General features: G+C 35.1%; 1 protein-coding gene across 10 annotated transcripts in view; it reads left to right on the top strand.

Annotated features, from left to right (window-relative positions):
* Nucleotides 1-26086, top strand: part of CDH18 (cadherin 18) — a 1104333-nt gene that overhangs the window by 564856 nt on the left and 513391 nt on the right. For 4 of the 10 annotated variants that reach the window (XM_021940116.2, XM_021940115.2, XM_017959461.3 and 1 more), the window contains exon 1: nucleotides 25405-25924. The exons of 3 other annotated variants lie outside the window; for them this stretch is intronic. The gene's annotated coding sequence lies outside the window, so the exon portion shown is untranslated. Of the gene's footprint in view, nucleotides 1-22210; nucleotides 22920-25404; nucleotides 25925-26086 lie in introns of those variants that run through there. 3 more of the 10 variants (XM_017959459.3, XM_009208188.4, XM_017959456.3) reach the window with 2 other exon arrangements.

Genomic DNA, 26086 nt, shown 5'->3' with positions numbered 1-26086 from the left:
AGTTCTCTTCCTGACTTTATCCCATCACAGTAATACTTATCACATTGCAAGTATTTTATTTCCACCTTCTGTTTCTCTTTCTTGCGCAGCAGACTGTTGATGAATTACAGGCAGAGACTATGGATATATTTCCTTATATCCTAAAGTACAGGCAGTACCTAGTACAGAGCCTTTTCTTGTAAATATTTTCAAATGCAGTTAAATATTTACTATTGGACTGCGCTAAACTCATTGAATTTGAAAGAGTAGTACCTCTATGCCTCTCTGTCATATTTGGAGAATGCCTATTCAAATTTTCTATAAGTATCAGATAAATGTTGTGAATATTCTGTCACTGGCATTTTTGTATAACCACAGTGGTATAAATTCTCTAAAATAGTACATTAAGTAAGCATCAGGGTATCTATTGACTTAGATAAGAAATCTAAAAATATTTTGGATATCACTACAAACAAATTTTTCTTGCTGTTAACAGCATTTGGGGAAAGCAATTAAATATATGCTTGGCTATATAAAACAAAGAGATACTATAAAAACTAAGTGATATTCTAATTTTAGATCTCAAAATACACTTACAATAATGTAGTGATGAAGAGATTTTTTTGGTTCCCTTAAGATTTGGTATGTAAAAATAGTTTTGTAGGTATAAATTTGAATACCTAAATTGTATTCTGATGCTTGATTGTAATATCTATTTTGAAATGTGTACATTTAAATAGAGAAAGTGATTAATTAGAAGCCTTAACTCTTTTTTCGATGGATGATACTTAAAAATAAAATTCATGAAGACATTAGTCAATTAATATAAATATATAAATAGACAGAATCAGATACTAAGAAGCATTGAAAATAATCTTTCTGTTTCTTAATGTCCTAGACAAAGAAAAAGTTCAAAGACATTCTAAACTGCTTAGTCATCAACCTCGTAAGTCAAGCCCTATTTTCGAGGTATAATGGATAACTTATCAGGGTCTTAACAATCAGTACATCAATATAAGCTGCCCTTAAAAGTACAGAAAGAGCATATTGAGAGAGGGTCCCAATGAGAGAGAGTTAACTCTCATTCTCTTAGGCACAGTTCAGACTCTTAAAAACAACAAATAAACAGTGATGCTTGCCCTTGAATGTCAAAGAAAGAATTTCCCTATCCTAAAAGCAGATGAATCAATCAAAGAATGTCAATGAGGTGATCAGCGAACATCGGGTTTATATTTAAGAATCACTCTGACATAGTGAGTTGAATGGTTTGAACTGTTGTAATAGTGATGTGAAGAGACCAGTTAAGAAACTACTTTAAAAAAAAAAAAACTTTTATTGTGAGTTCACCAGTACATGTGCAGGATGTGCAGGTTTTTTACATGGGTAAACACGATCATGGAGGTTTGTTGTACAGATTATTCATCACTGAGGTATATTAGATAACTAATATCCATTAGTTATTTTTTCTGCTCCTCTACCTCCTCCTACCCTCTGCCCTCTGATAGGCCCCACTGTGTGTTGACCCCCTCTATGTGTCCGTGTGTTCTCATTATTTAGTTCCCACTTATAAGTGAGAGCATGTGGAATTCGGTTTTCTGTTCCTGTGTTAGTTTGCTAAAGATATTTGCCTTTAGCTCCATCCATGTCCTTACAAAGGACATGATCCCCTTCCTTTATATGGCTGCATAGTATTCCATGATATATATGTACCACATTTTCTTCATCCAGTCTATCACTTATGGGCATGATCACACGTTTTTCCATTTGTTTGTGTCATCCCTGATTTCTTTAAGCAGTGGTTTGTAGTTAGTTCTCTTTGTAGAGATCTTTCACCTCCTTGGTTAGCTGTATTCCTAGGTGTTTTATTCTTCTTGCAGTTACTGGAAATGTGATTGCATTATTTATTTTGGCTCTCAGCTTCAACAAAATTGATGTATAGAAATGCTACTGAACTGAAGGAGACAGAGACACAAAAAACATTCAAAGATCAACAAATCCAGGAGCTGTTTTATTTTTTTTTTGAAAAAATTAATAAAATAGCTAGACTGCTAGCTAAACTGATAAAGAAAACAGAGAGAAAATTCAAGTAAACATAATCAGAAATGATAAGAAGGGTATTTTGGCTGACCACACAGAAATACAACCATCAGAGAATATTATAAACACCACCATTCACATAAACTAGAAAATCTAGATTAAATGAATAAATTCCTAGATGTATACACCCTCCCAAGACTGTGTTGAAATTGAACCAGGAAGAAATTGAACCACTGAACAGATGAATAATGAGTTCTGAAATTGAGGCAGTTATAGTCTTCCAACCAAAAAAAAAAAAAAAGCCCAGGACCAGATGGATTGACAGCTGAATTCCACCAGATGTACAAAGAAGAGCTGATATCATCCCTACTGAAACTATTCCAAAAAATTGTAAAGGAGGGACTCCTCCCTAACTCATTCTATGAGCCCAGTATTATTCTGATACCAAAACCTGGCAGAAATACAACACAAAAAAGAAAACTTTAGGCCAATATCCTTGATGAACACTGATGCAAAAATACTGACAAAACGAATCCAGCCCTCATCAAAAAGGGCTCATCCACCACAATCAAGCAGACTTCACACCTGGTATGCAAGGTTGGGTCAACACATGCCAATCGATAATTGTGATTCCTCACATAAACAGAATTAAAACCACATGATTATTTCAATAAGTGTAGAAAAGGACTTTGATAAAATTCATGTTAAAAACTCTCAATAAGCTAGGTACTGAAAGAACATACCTCAAAATAATAAGAGCCATGTAAGACAAACCGACAGCCAGTATCATACTGAATAATCAAAAGCTGGATGCATTCACCTTGAAAACTGGCATGAGACAAGGATACCCTCTCTCAGCCACTCCTACTCAACATAGTGTTGGAAGATCTGGCCAGAGCAATCAGGCAAGAGAAAGAAAGGACATTCAAATAGGAAAAGAAGAAGTCAAACTATCCCTGTTTGCAGATGACATGATCCCATATCTGGAAAACTCCATCATTTCAGCCTAAAAGCTTCTTAAGTTGATAAGAAACTTTGGCAAAGTATTGGGATGCAAAATCAATGTGCAAAAATCGCTAGCATTTCTGAACACCAATAACAGTCAAAATGAGACAAATCACAAATGAATTCCCATTCACAATTGCCATAAAAAGAATAATATACTTAGGAATACAGCTAACAAGGGAAGCAATAGATCTCTACAAGAAGAACTACAAATCGCTGTTCAAATAAACGATTATTTTGATTTAAGGGAGAGATAATATAAGTTGGACAACAACAGTTGTTCGAGATAAAAGGTGGTAAATGGAATTGAAAAGCTATTTGTGAAGCAAAATGATAATATGTAATGATGTGTGTGTGTGCAGGGGATAAGGAGATCATTATTTCAGTTCTGGAATTCTAGGTTTGCAATGCTTTACAGAAATCCAAGTCGATATTTAAGTAGTCAGTTGGATGTAAAAGTCTGAGGAAAGGAATTATCTAGAGGTATACACGTGAGAGTCTTGGGAATAAGACAAATGTTTGAAATTATGATCTCTGACAAGATTGCCTAAATTTGAGTAATCAGTAAAAAACAAAGGAGATAGTTATGAAGACCTCCAACATTTAAACTAGAGAAAGCAAGTCTGGGAAACAGCTTGAAAAGGCACAACCAAAAAGGTGGGAGTAAAAGTAAGAAAATGGTTTGTCTCAAAACTTAAGGAAAGTATGGCTAATGATACAGAAAATTCAAATCAGATAAAGATTAGAAAATGCTCATTGGATTGAATGATATAGAAAATTTTATGAGACAGTCATTTGGTTGAATGAGAGGAACAGAAACCAAAAAAGAATGATATATTAGGCATAGGCTGGGCATGGTGGCTCACACCTCTAATCCTGGAACTTTGGGAGGCTGAGGTGGACAGATCAGTTGAAGCCAGCAGTTCGAGAACAGCCTGGCCACCATGGCAAAACCCTGTGTCTACTAAAAATACAAAAAATAGTGGGGCGTGGTGGTGCATGCCTATAATCCCAGCTACTCGGGAAGCTGAGGCAGGACAATCAATTGAACCAAGATCGTGCCACTGCACTCCAGCTTAGGGGAGACTCTGTCTCAAAAAAAATTTTTAAAAATTAAAAAGAAGGAGTGATGTAAGAGATTAAGAAATGGAAGATGGTAGAGGTTACACACACACACAAAAACACACACACACACACACAGATACACACACATACACCACTTTCCACTATGTTTTGTGGTAAATGAGAGAATAATATAGACTAATTCATCATTCATTTATGTAAATATCTGGAGTCTCCGTTGACACATCTCCCAAGAAGAGGAAAGAAAGCATCTCACAAGAAGAAAGAAAATAAATAAGATTGTATTCTCATAGTTAATATTCAATGACAATCTGATGGATCAAAATTAAGACAGGCAATCCAGACATAAAGAGAGAAAATATTTCTCAACCCACCAAAATACTGCAAACATAGTACATTTATTATATTTTAAAAGTACAGAATGTATCTTCCAGAATGGAGTATTAGGGCCATGAAAACAAAGAAGCAGCAGCAAATGTTGGCATTATTGCGTTATTCATCTATAAAGGGGTTTTCTTGGACAAATATTACCACATTTTGAGGAAAGATGAATTGGGTTTTCCTAGTCTGATTCCATTAAATATTTCAGTATTACTACCTTCCCTTGCTCTCCTGTTATCATGAACCTCTATTACAATAATTATTTGACTAGCTGGTTGACAGAATACACTATTGTGAAAACTTCATATACTGGTGTCCTTAGCATTTAAAGTTCTCTATATAGATTAACTTGTCCCCAGTTAAACTAGTCACCAGTGATTTTATACATTCCTAATGTATGTAGATTATGCTCTGATAGTTAATATTCAATGATGACCTGATTGATCAAAATTAAGATAAATCTAGACATAAAGAGAGAGTACAGTTCTCAAGCCCCTGAAATACTGCAAACATAGTACATTTATTAAATTTTAGAAATAAAGAATGCATATTTCAGAATACACTATTGTGTATTTATCTGCCTACAATATTGTTGTAGCGATACATGAGATGCAGACTGGTAAATGTGAAAATGGAAATAAGGAAAAGCTCCTATCTAATCAGAGATGTAAGTCCAGAGAAATAGAATCATTTCCTCCCATCGGCTTTCCTGGTGGCGGTGGGAGGTATACTGAAGTATTTTTGCTGGATTCCAGAGTTTGTCCTTAGGCCTGTATACCCAGAAATTTCATTCTGTTATCAAGTAAGAACAAGCTCATCTCTTTAGACCAAACTGCCATTAACCAAGCTCACAATACTGATGTATAAAATCAGTACATTCTATACATCCTATCTGAGGGTACGTAACATAGCCCACCAGGAAAACTGATGGGGGAAAAAGATTCTATTCCTCTCGAGTAATGTCTCTTATTAGATGGGAGCTTTTCCTTATTTCCATTTTCACCTTTACAAGTCTGCTTCTCATGTATCGCTATAACAACTTTGTGGGCTGGTACCTTTAATTTTTCATTGCACCTGGCAAATTGCTCTAGACATATTGGCTACTTATAATAAAATAAAAATTCTAAATGTTTGTATAGTTTTATTGGTGTAAATTTGAGCATAGGCTGGGCATAAATTGCTTGGCAGCAAACTCGTGTTTAATACACACTATCCCTTCACTTATTGAATTCTCTTGTGATGGAAACTAAAACCCTAAGGGGCATGGGTATCATTGTAAACATGGTATATATTTTCAGCATCTTGGCCTTTAATATATAGATATTAGCTAAAAATGAAAAGTTCTGTACTGTATTTGAATGTTTTATTAGCATTAACATTCATGGGAAACACGGTTGCTATACACCCTCAAAGAACAGATTGCCCATAACATGCTCTGTTTGTGATGAGATATTAAAGACCAGTTCTCATAATTTTTCACTCCACATTTATAGATTTGTTTCTGCTGACAGAATAGTGGAAATGTAATTAAATGTTTAGTTTAATTAAAATGGAAAATAAAGGCTTGTTCTCAGAAATTCAGTGCAGCCCCAAAATAGCAAACATGAGTGATTATGTATCTCAAAAGCATGGTACTACTGGTTTCTACATGTATCTATTTTTTTGGAATTCTCAAATATAATTACATCCATATATTATATAATTCTCAAAGCAAACTGTGCATTGCCATCACACATACACACATCTCTACACACACAAGATGTATATGCAGAAGTCCTATTAAGTTTAGAATAATATTTATGTACAAAAATTGATCGAGGTTGGCCTAGTGAATTGATGTGATATGCTACATATTGAGAAACTCCCAGAATATGTCTATACCAGGGGTCAGCCAAATTTTTCTGTAAAGAGCCAGATAGTAAATGTTTTCAGCTTTGCAGGCCATATGGTCCCTGTCAAAACTACTCAATTCTGCTGTTGTAGCATGAAGCAGCCACAGACTATAATCAAGTGGGCCTGACTGTGTTCCAGTAAATCTTTATTTATGGACACTGAAATTTGAATTTTATATAATCTTCATATTTCACTAGTCTTATTTTGATTTTTCTTAACCATTTAAAAAATGTAAAAACATTCTTAGTTCACATACCACACAAAAACAAGTGGCAGGCCCAGTGACTTATGGTACACACACACATACACACACACACACACACTCTTACTTTCCACATCCTGCACTTCAAACTATTAAATAAACATCTCTGATTTCAACTTCCGCTACTCTCTCTCTTGCTAATTCTGCACTATTCACACTTTTTTCTTCCATGAGCCCTCCATCATTTCTACATTTTGAGTCATGCTTAAAAATTCCTTTCATATTCAAAGATTTCATGGACATTTAACTGTAATAGTTTCTTGGTATTTTTATGTATTCTTTTGTCTGGAGATTATTTATTTATGCAACAATTTTTTCAAGCATAAATCAACTCAGCACTGTCTTTTTGTGGAATGATGCCTAAGTCAACACTCTTTATGTATTTACTCTTGGAATGTGTATTTGCTACGTGTCAGATCAGCATCTTTATTCCAAATGGTTAGCCAGTGGACTCTCTATAATCAATTGAATAATCCATCGTTTTCGTTTAGAATTTGAAATGCACTTGGTAATATATTAAATCTTTATATCACTTGTTATCTAATCTGGATTGTTTTTGGTTGCACTGAATTATTTCTTTACTTACATATAATCTTTATTTTTAAAATTATATTCAAAGTGTATTTGATGTTTATTATTTACTTTAATATGACTTCTCTTTTTCAAAATTGTCTTGGTACTTCCAGTGAATCAATTTTGAAATGAAATTTACATCATTAGCCAACCTAGAAAAAATTAACTCAATATTTGGATGTGGTTGTGTAAATTAGTTAAATTATTTAACTGAAAATTGACCTATTTAATTTTCTCATTAAAAAAGAGATGTATCACTTTTAGATTCTTTTGCATTTTTGTCTTATATATGCATCATATTTGCCTCTAAGTTAACTAATATTATAAGAAATTTTTGTTGTGATTTTGAAAGGAACTGTTTTATATATTTTAGTGTTTCATTAGATTTTTAACATATTTTATAAAATTAATGTATTAAACAGACTTAACATGCAAAAAGCAGCTAAGTACTGTGTTTCATGACATATGTTTAAAACAAGATTATATCTTTATAATCATGGTAATGATTAATCCACACAACTACAAAAGCGTAGTTTCTAATTATAAAATACCATGTGCTAATTTAGGAATATATGAAAACAGGGAGAAGTAGGAAAAGGGGAAATCCAAAGTAAGTTCATATTTCATCAATCTGAGCACTAACCCTTGTTTCCAATTATCATCTTAGTGAGCATCTTGGTTGCTGTCATTGTAGACATTGTAGATATCTTCATAGTTTAGAAATTCTAACAGTTCCAAATATTTAAATGAGAAGAAAAGTTTTTCCTTCAAGCTCTGTTCCCTAGAGTAATTGCTATTTTAAATTCTTTTGGTAGACAATATTATTGTAAATAATTTTATTATTCTCATAACTTGTGAAAAAATTATTTATCTATTAACTCCCTACTTCTAAAGAATAAATTTAACACTCTTAAATGACCTGTTTCCTCCTGAACCCTTCCACTTCCCATCTCTAATTCTTCTAGTCTATGCCTTTATGGTTAAGAAAAATTCTCTTTTATTTCTCCAATCAAGTTTATTACTTTTAATAAAAATAATGAAATCTATATACTTACCCCCTTCCATCTTGCCTTTTCAATCTTGTGACATGTTATTTAGTGTGTTATATGTTTTTGAATTTTATATTGATTTGAACACCTAGTTGTTCTCTTATTTTCTGGCTTTATCAAAAGAAAATTCAATAAATATTTTAATGCCCATATGAAATTCTATCTCTTTCAAATTGTTACTCAAAGGACAATCTCCAAATGTCAAGTGCTAATAGTCATTCTCCCAACGTGTCTAATCATAGAAATGAATTCATGGAAGATTGTTAAATATCCAGATGTTTAGACATCTTTAATGAAGAAGTTAATTTAGTTGGTCTAGGAAGATCCAAAATTAGTTTTATAATTAGGCAAAATTAACCTAATGATTTTTTGTCTGGATCTGTATTCTTACCAGTATTGTTTGCATCAGTGTCTTCCTTTTGTTTACTTATTTTTCATTCTTTCTCATTTGGTTATTAACTATCTTTAATAACTTTAAAATTATACATATGTGTGTGTGTGCGCGCATATATATATGTATGTGCGTGTGTAGGTATGTGTGTGTGTGTATATATATATATAGAAATTGTTGGCAAAGAACAGTCTGCTAAGGTTAACGTCTAACGATCATTTCTCAAACTTATTTAATCATAAGAATCAATTTATCAATTAATGGAAAGTGTGTGTGTGTCTATACATATATATGTCTATACATATACATATATACACACACACATATATATATACACACACACACATATACAGTTTGTATATAAGTGTGGACTAAATTCCTGAAGGTTTCATGTTCAAACATACTTATTTTGCCATTATTTTTTATTGGATAATATGGCAAGTTATGCATTAATTGCCAGATTCAAGCATCTGTTCAGATTAGGGTCTGCTGCCGTCTCCTAGTATTCAGTGTCACTGGTGAGATGTCTAAAGTCATTTGGATGTTTATTTCTTGGTAGATAATCAGCTTTATTTATTTTTTTCTATATGGAATTCATTCAAATTTGTCTTTAGTTCTGGCATTTTCCGATTTCTCCAGAAATGTATATGGATTTTTTCCCATTATTCTCTTTTAGTATTTGGTGTGTTATTTCAATGATGAAGACTTGTGTCTTCCCTCAATCACAGGGATTCTTAACTCATTTTATTGGGTCTTGGAATTTATTTTTTATTTTCTCTGTTATTTGGAACTCCTTGTAGATAGATAGTGGAATTTGACACACCCTGTATTCCTCTTTATATTCATGTGATGTTTCCCTTTGTAGTGATTTCTTCAATGCCATACATTTTCAGCCTTTTCTTCTTCATCAACAATGTATTCTGTAGTACAGCCATTCTGTAATCCAGCCCATCTGTTGAACTATTTATAAAGGTTTGCCATCTTTTACATTTACAAATATTTCCTATCCCAGAATTTTATTTATTCATTTCCAAAGTCAATAATTGTTCCATCTTAGATATCCTCATTACTGCTTAAGTTTCCTCATATATTGGCTGATTCTTGGTGACCTATTCATATTTATGAAAAATGAAGTTAATTAATGAGTATAGAAGACAATAGCTTGCCATACAATTGGGTGAAGTGATCTCTCCAATCAACCCCACCTTTTAATGGGAGGGCTGAATGCAAGAATCATATATATAAAGGAGCTGGATATTTAGACCTCCTTTAGCATTCATGTGATACAGGATGACAGGTCAGAGACAATGCCCAGTTGCTAAAATAATGATGATTTCACCTTGATGTAATAGTCTCTCTGCTTTGCAGAAAACAGGAGATTCCCTTGGGGGTGGGGGATGCTGTTGCTGGAGCCTTGGTAAGAAAAGAAAGTGGCTTGGACCAGTGAAAATAGTAAAAATCAGTCCAACCAGATCCAGACCATGTCATGGCCTTGCTGATGAGTGAGAAGACTGATGTGATACCAAGGACAATCTCTAGCAGATTGGATTGAGAGCAAACAGCAAGTAGTTAACTTTAGATAAGGGCACAAGTATCATTGTAACGTGAGAAAGAACTAAAACTATGATACAAAAACAATGTATTAGATGCAAGTAGTTTACTAGATTTTCTGACAAGAAAAGAAATAGTTATTTTGTTATTATGTCTATTTTATAAATAAAATTGATATAGAATCTTTTGTTAGAGGAGAAAAGGAGGTTCTAGGACAGAGAAGAGACAAATAATTGAGAATTTTTGTTTTGGAAATTTTAAAAAAAATGGGAAATATAGTACAATTACTAGGAAGAGACATTTGCCCACTTGAAGTCTGTGTTTACAATCTGAAGACAGAACAATTTATAGAGTAGTGTGACATTTATCCAGCAACTTGAAACTGTAACAGAAAATTACTATTTTAATCTTCTACCCACAACCCTCCAACATGTACAAGTACACATGCAGCCTCATACTGATATTTATATATGTTGCAATTTTAATAAAGTTTGCAGATTTGAATAACTTTGTGGGGTTTGTTGTGCCTTTTTAACATTCTAAACTGGGCCAAAAGCATTGCTTGACTCTTCTAAACTGGTTTTGTATCTTTTCACATCCATATACTTATTCTAGCTGATTTCAGACAAAATCCATTAAAATTGGTAAAGGCAACACTGATAATGTTCTAAAATGATTGAGTAGGTTCACATCATAATTAATTAGCATGTAAACAGTGACAATTTAGCAGGAAACACGCCCAATAGGAGAATTGCTTTTTTTGGGTTTATTTTGGTTGGGTTCCTTTTTGACTTTTTCTCTGTTTCATATACACATTGTTGTGCTCTACAGATTCCGTGATTGGCAAACCAATCCTCTTTATCTCTAGGCTCTGATTTTTGTCCTCTGGAACTCTGAAATAGAGAAAAATCTATATCTCCCCTGAACAGATTGTGGATGGCAGCAGATCCCTTCTTTAGTCCTGCCTTTCACTTTTCAGAGAAGTAGGTAATCTCAATAGCACAAGATGTTAACAAATGAACCATATTGATATCTCCGCAAATCATTCCCTATTTTTCTTTTGTAATGTGTTCTCGTCCTTGTTGTGGTCACTTATAACGTAGTCACATTTGGAAATATGTTATATATATGTACAGTTTGGTAAAATCATAGTGGTAACTGAGAGGTCGTGTCTATTGTTATAACTATTATTTACTGAGCATATACATGCATCATATACTCTAAGAGGTAAATTACATAAGTTATTGCTTTCAGTATGTGTAACTAGTACAACTTATCTTCCAGAAGTGTGCTATTCTACCATTAAAAGATGTGCAAACTGAGAGCCAGTGCTTATTAAAGGCAACAAATCAAATAAGTGGCAAAGCTAAAATTTGACTGAAGTTAGTCTGTATCCAAAGTATAAAGATTTGTTTTCAAATTCCATTAAAAAATAAACGAATGGCGTAAGAAATGTATCTGCCATATATGCAATAAAGTTCTGGGGGAATTCAGAAATGGTTAATTAAATAGGACCAATGATGTTTCCATAGAAAAGTTCTACAAATTGGATCCCCTTAATGTGTGGAGTACAATTCAAAACACAGTAGAAATGTACTGGAAAGATTTAGGGGACTTTAGAAAGGAAAATTCTGGCTTGAGGAACATGATAAGGAAACCATCAATGTCAATAATGACTAGTTAGTAACGATGAGCAGAACATATGGTTAGGGACACTGTGTGTAAAACTGCCAACCCTGATATATGAATATTGGCAGCTTGAGTAATCTTTAGATAGACAGAGTAGGACAATGACAGTGCCACTTTGAAAATGACTTGAGGCCTATGTGTATGCTCAGTGTGACTGCAGTGTTCCGGGAATAACCTATCCCTACCTACATTTTAATTTTGCCACTCTGAGAGCCTGATGCTGAGCAGAACAATGAATTTAAAACCTGATTTTCACTGTTCACCTGAGCCTGTGGTGTAATTCTCAATTGCCTATGATGACCGAAAGGCCTGGGCTTATACAACACAAGAGACCTACAGAGAAATTATTTCAGCACACCACATGCAATTGACTTGCAGTAAAAAAGGAAAAAAAGGAAAAAGAATAATGACATAAGGCATCCTGAGATATGAAAATGAAATCCCATTTTATCTAACCAATCTTCCTAGAGTCCCAAATTAACCCTGGCAATATGGAATTTATTTTGGACACACTTTCTGGACAATGCTTCAGAGACACTGTTCTCTTTTTAGCTTGTTCTGTTCTTTATGGGGTTGATGGCCTCTATACATTTTTTTCTGAGTTAAAAATAATCAGACTTTATGTCATGGTCTAAGTTTTCTTTCAAGATAGTAATATAAATAGCATTTATTATATAACACCTACTCTTCCTCTTATGCCCTCAAACACATATTCACCTATACACTCAGTAGGGGAAAGTACTAGAATTCACATTTCAACTGCTTGCTTTCAATACAGTCTTTAATTTTCTCCATGAATACGTATATATGCTTACTACTTGGCAGTCCTTTTATAAAGCAACATTGAATAAGCAAGGAAATGGTAAAGCATAGCTAATCACACATTCTCAAATTAAGATCAAGCTTCCCGTGCATTAAAATAAAGAGAAATTATGAGACTTCATTTGACAATTTTGCATGCTGTAGAATATGTAAATCTCTACTATACTAAGTTAATTTGATCTATTTTTAGTTACATCATTTTTTCACAGTCACCAAACCTTACCCTGGAGTTGCCACATTTTAATTTTGCCAACCTTTGCAAATGTGAGTAAACTTCTGTTTACTAATTAATAATATAAAGTTTTATTTTACTAAAATGGCTTTTTAAATTCATATCAACTAAATATTTTGTAATGTTTTCTGATCAGCTCTTCAGACTTTTCCTTTAAAGTACCATTTTTCTTCTCCCTTGTTTTCTGTCCTCTATTTTTCTCCGTTCCATTCTCATCTTTCACCTGCTCTTTCTTTCTCTCATCATCTAGCTAGTTCTATCACTGATCCCCTAGAAACTTTCCTGTCATCCATGAGGGGCTGTACAGCATATATCATTATTGTTATTATCAACATAATCATCTGTGGCTGACTCATAAAATTATGTCTCCCACTCAAAGCTATTTTCCCAAGCCACAATATAATATTGCGAACTGACTCTTGGCTATCTCATCAAAATGTTTGGCTAACACCTCAGCATCAGCATATTTCAAACCAAAGCTATTATATTTCTAATCCGATCTTACAACTTTCTTCTCACTTTCTACTACTGACAGTGCCACTTTTTTTCTTCCAGGATCAAGCTATAAAACTCTTATTTTTAGCTCCACTGTGTGATGTGTAATTCTTTCTCTAAATGTCTCCAATTTGTTTACTTTTCCCTTTTTTATTCTTATACTAAGTGAAAGGCATTCATTATATCTTTTTGGTTGTAACTATAAATTACAGCTTTTTTATCCTGTAACACAACCAGCAGAGTGCTAATCAACCACTGTGTATTCAGTCAATATAGTTTAGTAATCTATTAAAAATCTTGGATTATGTGGACAGTGTCCCCGCTAGGCCAACCCCATCCCTATATTGGGCTCTTATTCTAATGCATCTGTTCCCACATTACAAATCCACATTCTAATGCATTTGTACCTTATGTAAGGTACCAAAACTAGGAACACTTTTCCTACTGCCTCCCACCCCCTCACCATATAGTTTGGTCTCACTGCAATGATGTGAAAGGTCAGCACTCCTGTTCTGTGACAGTCATCCTACATACCTAATTAACAAAAGAGATGATAGTCGAATTGGGGGACTATATGAATCTGAAAGAACTTGAGAGGGAACTGAATACATAATTTGAGAATGATCAGTAAAACAGAATGAGTGGAGCTTGATTCATTGGATTGGTAGAGTGGTGAGTCGGGCTGCTTCATAAGCTTGTGACCTCTGCAGATGTATAAAGCCCTATATTCAGAACTGGCCTCATGCTTGGTATTAACGCTCTGCGATGGTCATCCTGAAATTCTCCATAATTTTTAATAATCCCTACATTTTCATTTTACACAGTTTTCTCATTCTCCCAATAATGTAGCTACTCCTTGTGGTGAGAAAAACGTTGAGGGTAGTGTCCAGAATTATTATTATTATTATTATTAAGATGGAGTTTCAGTCTTTTTGCCCAAGCTGGAGCGCAATGACACAGTCTCAACTCACTGCAACCTCTGCCTCCCAGGTTCAAGTGATTATCTTGCCTCATCCTTTCAAGTAGCTGGGATTATAGGCACCTGCCACCATGCCTGATTAATCTTGTATTTTTTGTTGAAACGGGATTTCACCATGTTGGCCAGGCTGGTCTCGAACTCCTGACCTCAGGTGATCCACCCGCCTCGGCCTTCCAAAGTGCTGGGATCATAGGCGTGAGTCCCCGTGCCTAGCTGTGTCCACAGTTTTATGTAGGCAATTGTGAAGGAGTTATGTGAATATGTGTGTGTGTTTACAAGGGGTGTGTGTGTGTAAATAATAGTTCCTTCAATGATGTGAGAAGCCCTAAATGAGGGACAGGTCTGGTATCTTCGTAAATCTCTTGTATTTTCAGGGACTTTATCTTATATTTTACTTTTTCTCTTTTTCCTTAGCACCTTATTATCTTTTATAGCTAACTTTCTCTTTAGGTAAACTGTCTTCCGCTCAAACAATGGTAATAATAATTTAACATTTCTTTCTTGAACTCCATAATGCTTTGTTTCAATGTTACAATTCTCTGCTTCCTTTATTGAAAAATCATTCCACCTTGTTCTATATTTTTTTCATTTACTACCAGGCTGTCTTCTTTTGCCACCAATTTCTTGACTGCCAATTCCGGTGTTACAAATAGCCAAACATAACATGAGAGTTCACTTCTTATACTATCAAAATTAATATGATTCATTCCTCTAAGCTTGGCAACCTTCTCTATTTCATTAATTTTGTGACCCTAAACTTGTGATTTTTTTGTCTTGCATCTATGACTGCTTATTTTCCACGTGAAAGGATTCTCCCCCTTAACTCACACTACAACACTAATACTGTTTAGGGTTCTGTCCTTCTTTCTGCCATCCTTGAAAAAAAAATCCACGAAAAACAGATATTGAACAATTATATATAAATGTCTCCTCAAATTTTATTTTGAACTCTGAATTGTTCTCTTAGCATGAAACTAGTAACCAACTGGACAATCATTTGTTGATATCTAATGAGCCCATCAAAGTCAATGTGACCTCAAATCAATTTATTATCTCCTTCCCTCAAACTAGTCTTCCTCTGACAGTGCCCTCCCTGATGATACAAACCCTCTAACCAGATTCATAACAGCCTGGAATTGTTCCTTGATCATCACACCCACCCATTTCCAAAGTCAATAACCAAAGTCATCCTATTTTAATTTTTTATTATTTTAAAATATTTTAGCCCATCTTCATACTTGTTTCTCCAGCAAAACTTATGTAGCCAATAAACTCGTAATAACATTCTAGATTATTCTGGATAGCTTCCAAACCCGTCCCCAAGCATTGAATTTTACTCCCCTAAGCTTGGCCACTTTGCCAGCGGGGCAGAGACTTAGTTGTGAAATCAAATATTACCATTTCATTATCCTGGTTTAAATCACTCATTTAATGAAGTCCAAGGCCCTTAACAGGAATATAACTTCTGCATGATCACTTTGCTCTGATTTTCCATTTCATGTTTCCAGGCTGCTTGTACCTTTCTTTTTGGATACAAGGTTTTATGAACATCTTTTAACACGCTGTCATGTTCTCTGTCCTCTTCTTGTCATTTTAGAGTAATACTCTTTATTGTCCAACTTAGCTCTTCTAGGAAACTTTCTCTACATACTCAACATGAATTAAGAAACTTTCATGACACCTTATGCATGCCTTTATGATGGTATTGCGTTATGATGAAATGTTGACATTTATGCATCCTCCACTGTATTATAAGCTTCTTGAGGTATGGGCTGTAGCTTACCATTGTTGCAGTCCATAAACCTTGCACTTAGGTTGACCTGCAATCAGATGAAGCAAATGCTGGGATAGAAAACTTTTAAGTATACTTTCTATTGGTTCTCAAAGACTTTAGAGTTTACCTCTGCATAACGATATGATTATGGACACATTATGTTACTCTCTGCTGAGTACCTAGGCATAGATGAAAACAAAGTGATACTGGAAGCCTAGATACAGGAGTAATTAATGCTTGAGACTGTCCAGCAATGACCCAGAAAAGAAGATTGAATTTTGAAAATGTTGTATTCCATTTTATTCATCTTCTCAGAAATGCCTGAGTTCTATAGTAAGTCTGCTTTGGGGATCTTAAGAGAGAGTATAAAAGTCAATCAAAGTATATCATAAATGTGATACATGCTGTAACAGTGTACAGCCATCCAGAATATTCTGGGAAACTATTTTTAAATTTCAATAGCGAGGCCACATTCTTTGGAGATTCTGATGCATACATCTCTGGAGAGATACTTGCTTTTTAAAATATTTTATTTTGTTTTAAAAGTTTTTCCATTCATCAATTTCTATTTTAGACCTCCTTATTATTTAAAACCTACCTCAAATTCTACCTCTCCCAACAATGCTTTATCAACTCATTGAAAGTAATTATTTTTTAATATAAAAGGGACATTATCCTTACATAACTTATGGAATCTATGGTATTGCACAGCATTTCAGTAACTTCTTTCTAGTTTCTTAGCTTCTTTATGTCCCTCTACAAAACCTAGATCCATTCTATGTTAACTGATATTCTGTTTGTATTTTCTGAATAAATCTAGTCATGTGTACATATATTCATATATGTATGTGTATATGTTTATGTTTACAGAGTCCCATATTTTGGTAATGGGTAAGAAAGAACAATAGAAATTTCAGAACTTTCTAGCATATCCCCTGACTGACCATTAAGACAATTTAAATCCATTATATTTCCCAATTAGCAATAACATGATAGATAAATGGATGTGAACAGAAATTATTAAAGGAAGACAAGAAAATGGTCAATAAACATTCTGGTAAACACATGAACAGAAATTGAAACAATGAGATATTAATTTTCAACTATTGAATAAGCACATAGAAGAAAATGGTATTGCTAGAAGGTAGTGAGGAACTATTTAACCTTTTACACTTCACTAATGGTGTTGGGAAGCAGTAAAGTAATCATGAGTTTCGAGAAATGTTCATATATTTTACCTAGTAGTTAGAATTTCAGTAATCTTTTCAAGTGCCGTAGTCAGAGACCCAGGAAAGATTTATAAACTGCGATTTTCATTAAATCATTGTTTATATCAAAAACTTGGGAAGGACATTAATGTTCAGTAATAGAGAAAATCCAAAACTTGTACACTTTAGAACATAATGCTGATAATTTATTGAAAATATTGTGTAAGAACTTCTAGTGACAGAATAATCTGATATATTAAATGTTAAGAGGCTCAATATACGCATCATTTTTCAAAGTCTCTCATAAGATGTTCCTAAGGAAAACAGTAATTTTGGGTTACTATATATTACTATACTTTAGGGGATGGGCACAAATGCACATTAGTCAATTGAATATAGTTCTGAAAAGATCAATGATTTGGTCAACCTTAAGTTTGGATTCATTGAATATTAATAAAATAACCCTTTTTTGTAAACAAAAGTCATTAAAATGATTTTGAACATTTGCCTCTTTACTGGTACTATAAATATTGTGCCCTGAGTGCAATATAGTATTTCTTTGGTGGTTAAGAATCTTAAAATGCTTCAGGATCTTCTAAATGTCAATTTTTGTTACATAGAGCCAAAAAGTTAAATGCAGATATGGGAGGTTGAACTGAGTGAGTACTATCCCCAGGATATTCAATGGAAGCTATAGTTTTCTTTTAATGAAAAGCTTCCAGGTAAGATTTTGTTTATTTGTGACTTGCCTCTTTCTGCTATAAAGGAAAAGGAAGCACAGAGAGCAAATATGATTTATGATAGTAGTACACATTTACTGAGCGCTTACAACTGGGATTTAGATAGCCATTATCCAAAGTCTTTGTTATGCCAAAGACTATACTAGACCTTTTGGCACATTTAAAGTTTTATTATTTTTTTTTAAGCTTGCAACAGCTCTATCAGATGAGGGTAGTATCCTAGTCTAAAAGTGAGGTAGTACGTTCAGAGAGTAAAACAATCTGGTTCAACAACTCTATATTTAATATGAGTGGTCAATGTATGGCTTGACTCTATGTCTTCCAATGCCAATCTTGAGTTATGTATATTATACCTAGCTGCATTAAGACATTTTTTGTACCAGATACACATTTGTAGCTTGCATTCAATTAATAAACAGATATGTAAATATATAATGATAAAAAAGCAAGTTTACATAAATTCTACTATATGCCTGATAATTTTCTATGCATATTTAATTCTCCTAGGAAGCCTAGAAATAGGTGTGGTGGTTTATTATATGTTTCAATGTGACTGGGCTAAGTGGTGCTTAGATAGCTGGTAAAACAGTACTCAAAGTGTGTCCGAGGGTGTTTCTGGAAGAGCTTAGCCATTTACCATGGTAGACCACCCTCGTCAATGTGGGTGTGCTTCATCCAATCTGTTGAGTGCCTGAGTAGAATAAAAAGGAAGAGGAAAGGACAAATTTGTTTCTGCTTGAGCTGGAATATCTTTTCCTGTCCTTGAGCATTGGTGCTCAAACCTTCGGGTTTGAACTGGAAATACACCAGCTTTCCTAGGCCTCCAGCTTGCAGGCGCAGATCATGGGACATCTTAGACTCCATGACTGCATTAGCTCTTTGTCTATATATCTTTTTCTACATCTCTCTCTCTCTCTCCTCTCTCTCTCTCTCTCTCTCTCTATATATATATATATATATGTAGTCTCTTTCTCTCTATATATACACACATACAGACACACATGTACATCTCTGTGTATATATATACTGGAAGAGGTTAGCATTAGACGTGGTAGACTGAGAAAAGGAAAACATGTTATTGCTAGAAAGTAGCAAGGAACTAATTAATCTTTTACTCGTCACTAGTGGTGTTGGGAAGCAATAAAGTAATCATGAGTTTTGACAACAATTCATATATTTTACTTAGTAGTTTCAATTTCAGTAGCCTTTTCAAGTGCGATAGTCAGAGACCTAGGAAAAATTTATAAACGGAGATGTTCATTAAAACATTGTTTATATCAAAAACTTGGGATGACATTAATATTCAATGATAGAGAAAGTTATTTACCACATTACTTATCAGTCAGGGTTCTCCAGAGAAATAGAAAGTAGGGAATAGAGAGGGGGGTGTGTGTGTATGTATATATATATATGCATGCATGTATGCATATATGTGCATATATGTGTGCATGTATATATGTGCACATGCGTATGTGTGCATGCATATATGTGCACATGTGTATATGTGCATGCATGTATGTGCATATGTGTATTGCGTATGCATGTATGTGCATAAGTGTATGTGGAAGGTATATATATGTATATAGTATAGAAGGAAGGAAGGGAAGGAAGGAAGGAAGAGGTGCTGGTTAGAGTTAGAGCCATTAGTTGATTGTGTTGATAATATGCCTTTCTAACTTCCTTCGTTTCCTCACCATTTGAACTATACCCATTCCTTGCTTTTTCTGTAGCCTACCTCTACTTTATTCCTCTTTCAAGATTCAGAACAAAGAATACAGCTCAAAGAACACCTCCTCTCAGAAAGCATTTTCTCCAACAGGTTAAACTAGGCTCTAATATTTTAGGCTGAAAAATACTTTTAATAGTCTGCCGATATGCCATTTTAGCGACTTGTGTTATAGTTAGAGGAAGCGTGGCATAATAATTAAGGGCACAGTATCTGGAACTAAACAAACACGAAAAATTACATAAATATATGTGCCTACTATCTTCATCAGTAAAATGGCCATGACATTACCTATTGTATCTGTCAGGGTTCTCCAGGGACACAGAACTAAGAGGCTAGATAGAGAGGTATAGCTATATATCTAATATCTATATATCATATCTATATGTGTGTATATCCATATGCATGTATATGTGTGTGTACACATAAAAGATATATAGAGGTATATCTATATATCTAATATTTATATTTCTATATCTATGTGTGTATATATCTATATGTGTGTATATGTGTGTGCTACAGAAAAAGCAAGGAATTAGTATCGTTCAAATGGTGAGGAAAACAGAGGAGTTAGAGATGGTATCAGCTTTGTCAACTGAATGAATGCAATCTGGTGAGGCTAACAAAAATATACATTAATTAAAACCAACAGAATTAGCTATAATCTTAAAATACAATATTACAAGTAAGTTCTCAATATTTTTGGAATTCATCTTTAATAGTGTAGAGATAGTAATAGCACCACATTCATTGTGGTGCTTTGGTATTATTAAGGATGTCTAAATTTATATTTACACTTTTGATAACTGTCACATAATTGATTTGTACTGAAATTATTGTCAGTAGAAATATCTAAATCATATTCACAGGTTTTGGTTCTAAGTCTGTCCCCACACTACCATATATTTAATACATTCATACTTTGGGATCCAGCTATGGAATTTCTACTTCATTATATTTGAGATGTCACTCAAGTTTTTCAAGAATACTGGCTCTGCTAAGGGACAATTTCTTCATGAATGACTTTGGTGTTCATGGTATTGATAAAAGCCAGTTTCAGGCCAGGTTTGGAGTTGGAGCTCTACAGCTATCTACTGGAAACCTTCCTTGAGTAAGGTTTGACATTTTCAAACATGCTTAGGTAGTTGCTTACTACAACAACACCCCAAAATTGTAGCAACACCGAAAAATTTTACTTAAAATTCTCCATGTAGGCTATAATGAAATCATGAGGGCTACGATGATGATGATGATGTAGAGAAAACAATATAATATAATATACATTTTTTCTATTTCCAGTCTTGCATGTCTGGAATAGAAAGAAATGGCATTTTTCTAGAATGACTTATTTGTGAATGTAGTGCAAACTCAGGCGGTCCCACTGTTTTCTCCTATAGTGGTCTGCTCATCTCCTTAATAAGTCATCTTATACCTTTTCCACTTTCCACATTTAGTTCAATAATTTCTAATTTATAGAATTCATACTCATTTAAGTTTTGAAAGTTAGGAAAATATTTGCTTAACTCTAGTCTTTCGGCACTAATTTATTCTCATCAAATCCCCAGTTTACCAACAATTGAATTTTGTTTTGTTTTGTTTTGTTTTTCTTAAAGTCTGGCATGTGCTTTATATTTTCTGTTTTAATACTTAAAGCTAGAATTCATAATCTATTATATTTTCACTTATTTTGGAACTCAGTGTCCTCATTTCATCATTTGCAGTACAACAATTATCTGTTTTACAGAAATAAAATATATATGTAATAGAAAGTGAGGAGTTTTACCATTTGCTTTGTCAATTATTCATACTACTACATGGGAGCCAAAAAAGCTCATTGGTTCTTTGATATTATATATGCATTGAAGAAAAATCTAAAAAGTGAACACATGGATCTAATTATTATTATGAATAAGGAATATGCTACTTTTTAGTATTAATTGCACATATGGTTATCTGTGAAACCTTCTTGATAGATGTCTTTCATTTTTCTGCGTTAATATTTTACTAGTAGTCTGCAATTCTTTTTTTTTTTTTTTTTTTTTTTTTTGAGATGGAATCTCTCTGTTGCCCAGGCTGGAGTGCAGTGGCGCAATCTCAGCTCATTGCAACCCCCACCTCCTGGGTTCATGCCATTCTCCTGCCTCAGCCTCCTGAGTAGCTGGGACTACAGGTGCCCGCCACCATGCCCGGCTAATTTTTTTTTTTTTTAATTTTTAGTAGAGACAGGGTTTCACTGTGTTAGCCAGGATGGTCTCTATATCTCCTGACCTCATGATCCACCTGCCTCGGCCTCCCAAAGTGCTGGGATTATAGGCGTGACACCGCGCCCGGCCTTCTGTGCAATTGTTAAACTGAAATGAGATGACAGAATGAGTAAAGGTTAACTTCATTAGGTCATCTTTCATACTATAGAGATCACTTTTTTATCAACTTGTTTTCTCTTTTGTTCTTTTAACAAAAATATACAAACTGTAGTTCTTGCTAACCAAACACATAAAATAAATAGTTGTAGAGAAATTTCCTGTTCCTTTATAATTTACTAGGTCTTTTTCTTTATATAAAAATCAGATCACGTATTTTGATATTCTTGTAAACAAAAATGGTAACTACATAGAGGAGATAGATACATTAGTTAGTTATAAGATGATCATTTCACATGGTGTATGTATAGCAAAATATCAAGTTGTATACCTTAAATATGTAATAATGTTTGTGCCAAGGATATCTCAATAAAACTGTTAATGAGCCAATGCACCATGTTTGTGCAGTTGACTGTTCTAAAAACTGAATTATAACAAGAGATATCTCTAAATTTCCTTTACATTGCTCCCTTATTCAGGTTTGGAAACATCACATAGCTTGCTAAATTTCCAGGGTAAAATTGAGCGTGAGATGACATCTAAAGAGACAATTTTCTGAGTCCCTCTCTCAGAAAACGATCACAATTTAGCATGACAATTTTATCTTTCCAGGTTCGGTTTGACCAGCATCAATCGTGTGTTGGATGTTTCTCTGTCACCAGCTAAAATGATTCTAATAACTCTCCCAAGGTAATCAAAGTGGGAATTCAGTATCAGAAATGTCCATGCTTTCACTTTCAGAGATTAGTTCTGTAATAAATTCTGGTGACTGATGCATTGTCCACTTTTTTGAAGTAATCTTTGACATAAAGAGAAAACAAACACCTGCCCACCACCTGACTTTCCCCAACCAGCAAGTTCCACATTGGTTCACTTGTCATTGTCGTCTCCTCCTCCTCCTCCTCCTCCTCCTCCTCCTCCTCCACATCCTCCTCCTCCTCCTCCACCGCCGCCGCCGCCGCCGCCGCCGCCTCCTCCTCCTCCTCCTCCTCCTCCTCCTCCTCCTCCTCCTCCTCCTCATTTGTTTTAAGGTGAAAATACAAGAGATGCACTAAGTGGCTGACGGGTCTATTTTTCAATGGCTAGGGAAAGTTGGCACAGTTTCAGAATGTCAAACTCCAGAAGTCATTTAAACCCAGTGTGTATGCATCATTGGGATTGTGGAGAATCTAGGGCCCTTATTCCAAGAGTGTGGTTTCATAGATACAAATCCTTCCTGGATGAATGAATTCTTTTTTCTAGAAATGGATTGTCCTGGTTGGCAGTGTTGACAATTCTCTCTGCATGTCGTTGCACTCAGGAGCAAGTGCCTGTTGACTTCCATTATGACTGTCCACTGGATGCACTTATTACAGTCTTATCTAGGGAAAACCACCAAGGAAGACCAGCAAAAGCAGGTTTTGTTTTCAAGTATGTCCCTAGGATGCTCATTGCTTGTGTCTCAGCCACTGCTTCAGTAGCAAGCTGACAAACAAACATTTTATTTCATTCAGCTAGAGGCCATCAAATAAACAGAATTAGGGTTTTCTAGAGAATGTTGTTACATGAACTTTAACAATTAAACTACAGGACTTCTTACAGACTTAAAGATTCTTTTTCTATCCCTTTTATTTTTCATAGCTATTTCTTTCTTTGGGCACTCAGGGCTTCATCAACATAGAAAGATTAGAAATGTATTCTCTCATCTCTTTCAATAAACTGAAATAAATTAAGAATTTGTGTCTGGACACTACACAAGGAGAATCCCCCATTTAAAACAGTAGCTGCATAAGAAAGAATATATAATGCACAATATAATATTGGCATATTGATGCTGCTGTTTCCATTCCATTTTTTTCTAAAAGTTTAAATTTTGGAAATTTCCAAATTCTAATTGACTTCTAATGTCTTCCTTAAGAGCAACAGAACACTGAAATGTTCAATTCCTTCCCAATTAGAAATAACCCAGTTCTTGTTCTACCTCATTGCTCCTGTTAGTTTGTTTAATCTTTTCGAAAGCTAAATAAAATTAAATCCTTCCACATTTCACATCACTCAAGCAAAATAGTCAAATATGACTTTAGCCGATTCAAACATTCACTCTCAGACCCTTTAAACTTCCAAGAAATACAACTTACCTTATCTTTTCAACCTCTTTGATCTTTCTCAGGGAAGAAGAAAAGAGGGGGTAATTAATTAGAAGTTGTATAACTTTACCAAAAGTTTATCATAAGTTTGAACAAGTACACAGATGTTTAAATATTCACAGAGACCTGCTAAAGTGAGGATTGCCTTCCAGGTTTTGGAGTGGTTTCCTGAGGCCCCGAGAAGGGTAAAAGCTTAAACAGGTTCAGGTGTAAAGCTACGTCCCACTCGTGATTTGAATCCATGTATTCTCGCCTTTAGAGCTTGTGCACCCTATAACTCTACCTCTCTTAAGCTTAAGTCTTTGTTCCTTTAAGCCTCTGAACCTGGGCATTTGTAGTTTTATCAACCAAGCAGAAAAAGTAATATCGTTCTCTTAGTGTTTGCAATGACGGGGGTCTTGTACAATTCTCAATATATCTGCCAAGGGACCCTTAGAATAGCCATTCAATTTACATAAACTGCTACACTTGTTTACTTTAAATGAGGATGCTTGATGTTCTTAATGGGTGAGTGTGGGTGACTTCGTGCAGGGAGAAAGTACTAAAGTTGTTTCTGCTGTCCAAATCAATTTTGAATGCAGCCCATCAGACCTCAAATCCCTGTTATCAAAAGCTATGTACATTGCAAATCGATTTAATTTATTCTGGAGTAATAAGAGGTGAGAAGTTTGTGTGTGTGTGTGTTAGGTTTCCTGGCACAAGCAAAGGGAGTTGGAAAAGGATCGCAGCTCCTATTCGTCCTCACAAATATAAATGCTGACCTCCAAGGGGAAGCTCTGTCTGATATAAACCCTCCATACCTTGAGTACTTTGGGTGAAGGCGTTAAAGGACATCACTCAAGCGAAATCTCATGGCTACCACCGGACTATGGATCACTGATGAATGAGCCAGCAGTTGAATGTTTAGCAGGCTGTGACGACTTTGCACGGGAATATGAAAATTTATTACCAGCTTGCCACATCAGCGCCTGCCCTGCCTGATATCCTGGTTCCCTCCCGGTGGCTACTCCCACTCCATCTGACAGTCAAACCCCTCTCGCTCCCCAGTTTCCCCTCCCCCGCAGAGAATTGATGGTCTAAACTGTCACGGAGTCCTGGCCGTCATTTTTCAAGATAGCTGGTACTTAAGATGATGCCTTTGGATCAGGGATTTTACTTAGGAGTAGTAGTATGAGCTGAATTGTTTTCCACATGACCTTGCTGAGGGGACTAAAGGGTGTCCGTTTTGCGTGCTGTGGAATTTGTGCGGCCCCAAAAGTGTGCACGAATGGGGGGTTGCGGGGAGAAGGAGGCAGAAGGGAAAGGAGCCGCGGAGAGGAGAGCCAGGGAGAAGAGGAAGGAGGAGAGACCTGGAGAGCGCAGCATCAGGCAGACAGGCGCCGCCAGCCAATCAGAGGCGCGCTCGGGAGCTGCAGAGACCCAGCCTCGGAGCCCAGGGCTCGAGGTGCGCGGAGCCTGAGTCTGGGCTTTCCGAGGACCGCGAGCAGCTGTGCCCAGAGCTCTGGGAAAGTCCCCTCTTTGCTTCTTTAAATTAAGTTCCTTTCCACCAGTTAGGGCAAGTCAGCCAAGGTAAGGCTTCAATAAATGACACTTTACTCTGTAGTGACATGAATATTTTTGTGTACAGCGGGGCTGCTTTACCCAGTTCTGAGTCAAAACAGTATTGGGTGAAATCTTCCTCTCCTATGGGTTTCACAGGATCGAGGGCTGAGGGGAAAGTTGTAGCTAATG

The sequence above is a fragment of the Papio anubis genome, chromosome 5, assembly GCF_008728515.1.
Source record: "Papio anubis isolate 15944 chromosome 5, Panubis1.0, whole genome shotgun sequence".
Taxonomy (NCBI): Eukaryota; Metazoa; Chordata; class Mammalia; order Primates; family Cercopithecidae; genus Papio; species Papio anubis.
The sequence above is the reverse complement of the archived record's forward strand: the minus strand, read 5'-3'. Positions and strand labels throughout refer to the sequence as shown.